The sequence below is a fragment of the Benincasa hispida genome, chromosome 12 (assembly GCF_009727055.1).
Source record: "Benincasa hispida cultivar B227 chromosome 12, ASM972705v1, whole genome shotgun sequence".
In the NCBI taxonomy this organism is placed as follows: domain Eukaryota; kingdom Viridiplantae; phylum Streptophyta; class Magnoliopsida; order Cucurbitales; family Cucurbitaceae; genus Benincasa; species Benincasa hispida.
This window is the reverse complement of record NC_052360.1, coordinates 68852685-68856786: the sequence shown is the minus strand read 5'-3', so window position 1 is coordinate 68856786 and position 4102 is coordinate 68852685. Positions and strand designations below refer to the sequence as shown.

Genomic DNA, 4102 nt, shown 5'->3' with positions numbered 1-4102 from the left:
GAAAAAAGCCAAAGCCCCTTATCGGATTTGAACCGATGACTTTACGCCTTACCATGGCGTTACTCTACCACTGAGTTAAAAAGGCCTATTTGATTCAATTTCTGAATAAGCCACTAGCCACGATGAGTCTAGTGTATATAATTATTATAAATTATAAATAATAAGATATGTACATAAATATATCTTATCCACATAGTCGCTCATTCAAGAACGAAAAATTTGATTCTATCTAATGAGTATAGGTAAAATGGTTTATTGATATTGGATTTGATCAATGCAATGAATTGTTTCATCATAAGACCGATCCTAATTAAATTGATGAGCCCCATCCTAATGAAATTCATTTGATTGATACATGTACACCCACGAATTGAACATATATACATTCACCAAATCATTGATAAAGCAATTCGGCTTGGCGAGAAAAACAATTTTCAATAACTTGTTGATCCCTATCCCCAGATTTCCAAATTTCTCGTTTTTGAATTTCTTGGCTTAGTGTGAGATCGAAATATACCTACCTAACCTAATCTGAACAATAAGTGAATCGATGAGTGAAAGTATGAGAAATGGAGTTTAATCCCGTTTATAGCATATGGCAGACCAATCACTTCCTGAATGGTACTAGCCTTCGTATTATTTAAAGAAAAAAATAATATTTTTTTTATTTTCGAATATTTTTGATTTTTTAGACGTTTCTTCTAATCACTACTAATCACTATTTTCATTTGATATTCTATAATGTAAGTAATATAACTATATAATCAAAATTTCAAATTTATGTATATTATTTAAATAAATAAAAAAATGCAATTCAATTTTAAATAAAAGAATTTCTATATAGAATTATATGAGAATGGTGATTAGAATGAACGATTCATAAATAGAAATCACAAATCAAAAAAATTCGATGGAATAATGAAAGACAGAAAAATCCTTCGAATTGCATCATATTAGTTCATTATACTTATATTGACAATTTCAAAAAACTATTCATACTATGATCATAGTATGATGGCAGTCGGGCAAGTATGCCCCCATCATCTAGTGGTTGAGGACATCTCTCTTTCAAGGAGGCAGCGGGGATTCGACTTCCCCTGGGGGTAGGGTACTACGAAAGGAAGTTGATCATGGATTATCAATAAGCTTAGAATTGATTCTTCCCGGGTCGATGCCCGAGCGGTTAATGGGGACGGACTGTAAATTCGTTGGCAATATGTCTACGCTGGTTCAAATCCAGCTCGGCCCAATAATTCGCGTATCCACCATAAAATGATATAACCTATTTGTCCTTCTACAGAAATGCTTGACTTGATATGAAAGAATAAAAAAAAATCTTTTTTTATTCATTGATAGATTGATTATCAATCAATTTGACAATACCGAAAAAATGACTATTAATCCATGCTCCTCGCACTAAAGTACATGTCTCCGCTCCGCGCATATCAATCTATTACTCTATTACTCGCGTCTTTGTCTGGTAGAATATGACAATTCGAATCAAAAATCTACATAGAAAGGTTTGAAGGAAATTAAATCAACAACATATGTTGTACACTTTATTTCCCTGGGATTGTAGTTCAATTGGTCAGAGCACCGCCCTGTCAAGGCGGAAGCTGCGGGTTCGAGCCCCGTCAGTCCCGATGGATCCAAATCCAATAAAAAAAATATGGGAATTTTTATTTCTTCAACGAGTACTAATTGATGGGAGAAAGACATATGTGCCATATGTGAATTACCACAATTATTGGTAGCATCATAGTCAGGATTCGAAGGAATATCGTACTGGGTCTAGTTGATTATGCCCGATTTTTCTAATGAAATAGAGTACTATACGTTTCCGGGAAGCACATACACAAAGGGAATTTGGACGATACAAAATCAATTTTACATAGTCAACTTTGATCTAATTTTTCGTCTAAAAGCAAAATATATCCGTTCTGGCTCCGATTTTTGGTAACCTCAATTAGTAAATTCAATTACTAATTTGAAATAATCTATCTCATTCAAATTTCACACTTCACTTTTGCTATATACGTCCACTACTAATTCAAGAAAGAGGATATTAATACAAACAAGGATCCCATCTATCTCTCTTAGTGAGGGAATTAAAATTTTGGAAAGTTTAAGTTTCGTTTTTATTTCTTTTTTTTAAGAAGATTTGATAAGTACAAAAAAAGGACGGAGTTTAGTTCGAACCTACCTCCTTTTCCTTTTTTTCATTTCGCTGCTATTCTTTGCTTGAGTTTGTTTATAAACAATGTAAGGGTAAAGGTAGTCTGATGAGACTTCATCAGATGATTGCATTGAACAAGAGGGCAGTAGATTATAGAAAAGAAAGAATGCAAAAAATTATAAATAAAAAAAAGTCAAGAAATTCTTGATTGCATCAGGAATCCCATTTTGTTTAAATTCGGTTTCGGTATGGATAAAAGATCTTCCTATGTTATACTATTCAATTCTCGACGATGAATCGATTTGATAGCTCCGATATTTGTTATTCATGATATTTTAATATGATTCGATATCATCGAGATGCAATGCATCCCATTGAATTTACAAGCGAAACATTTATCATCTCTATGGGATTAAATCCCGAGTTATTGCGAATAAAAATGAAACGATGAGATTATGGAAGTAAATATTCTCGCATTTATTGCTACTGCACTGTTCATTCTAGTTCCTACCGCTTTTTACTTATAATATACGTAAAAACAATCAGTCAAAGTGATTAATTTGAATTAACCTTGACTTTTAGTTCTTATCAATGATTGAAGTGAAGATAAGAAAAATGAAAAGCATTAAAATTTCGCGTCTTAAATGAAATTGGCGGACTAGAATTATCAGTATTCTACGAGAGAAGTATTCTATGAGATCCGATAGTATGGTAAAAGAAATATATGAATCCTTCTACCATACTATCTATTATTGTTATTGAAGTGTAATAAATTGTACTGTAAAAAATAGAGGTTGAATATCGATCAATTTGAATATAGATGAATCTACAATATATATCTTTCTATTTATATATAGATATCATATCAATTACATATATGTAATATTAATCTAATATACATAGTGGCCCAATTGTATTTCTTTGCTTACATAATTCATGTTGATTCCAATGAATCTGAAATGAAATAATCGAAAGGCCACTAATCTTTTTTTAGCATTCGAAAGAAGTAATTGATTGAGCAGTTGACAGATAATCCAGGAGTTCGGTTCCATGGGAACTTTTTATCTTCGGATTTCGAAAAGAATTAGCAAACCCCATCTTTAACGTTTGAACCATCATATGAAATGAGTTCCATAAAACAAGAAAAAAATCCTATTTTGAAAATAACTAAAATATTAATAATAATAAATAAAACAAGTGGTAAGCACGTAATATGTGGGTGGCTACCCCGAGGTACTATCTTATTATGAGGTAGTATATTATTATGCGTAGTATCTCATTGGACAACCACTATGTCTATGTTCTTTCGTGTCGAAAGTATGGATCCACTTAAAAACTTATAATCCGAACTCTTTTTTTTTTACTGTTCAAAAAAAAAGTTTTGCAGAAGGATCTATAAAATAAACCAAAAACAATACAGTTTGATTTTTCAATTAGTAGTACTTCTAGAGTCCACTTCTTCCCCATACTACGAGGGAAAGAGAAAATGTAAAGACTACCATTAAAGCAGCCCAAGCGAGACTTACCATATCCATGTGAATTATGTCCCCTATCTCTATGAATATAAAAGAATTATTCCATTATTGCTCACTAATAATTATTATTCACTAATAATAGTGGAATCACTAGCGGATAGTCAAAAAGAGATTCGGGCACAACACCATTGATGAAACAATACAAAAAATCGAATTATACCAAGTTATTATATGATTTCTAGTATAATCGAAAAAAATAAGCACAAATAAATAAAAGAGGCAGAGAAACTCTTGGAAGTATCAAAGGAGTGTTAGTACCATGTAGGAATACTAAGACCTAGTCTTTCTTTTGTTGTCCTGCATTTCATTACATTAAGTAAAAAGTCTCAAAATAGAGAATCAAGATAGATCACTATCTATCACATACCCCTATTATTCCCTTCTCATTTGA

At 31.8% G+C, this 4102-nt stretch overlaps 2 non-coding genes across 2 annotated transcripts; both read left to right on the top strand.

Moving 5' to 3' along the window:
* The first annotated feature begins 1165 nt into the window (after positions 1 to 1165).
* On the top strand, positions 1166 to 1249 carry TRNAY-GUA. The gene has a single exon. It is a non-coding gene; the product is annotated as a tRNA-Tyr (tRNA).
* A 320-nt stretch (positions 1250 to 1569) lies between these two features.
* Positions 1570 to 1643, top strand: TRNAD-GUC. Its single transcript has one exon. It is a non-coding gene; the product is annotated as a tRNA-Asp (tRNA).
* Positions 1644 to 4102: the final 2459 nt, after the last annotated feature.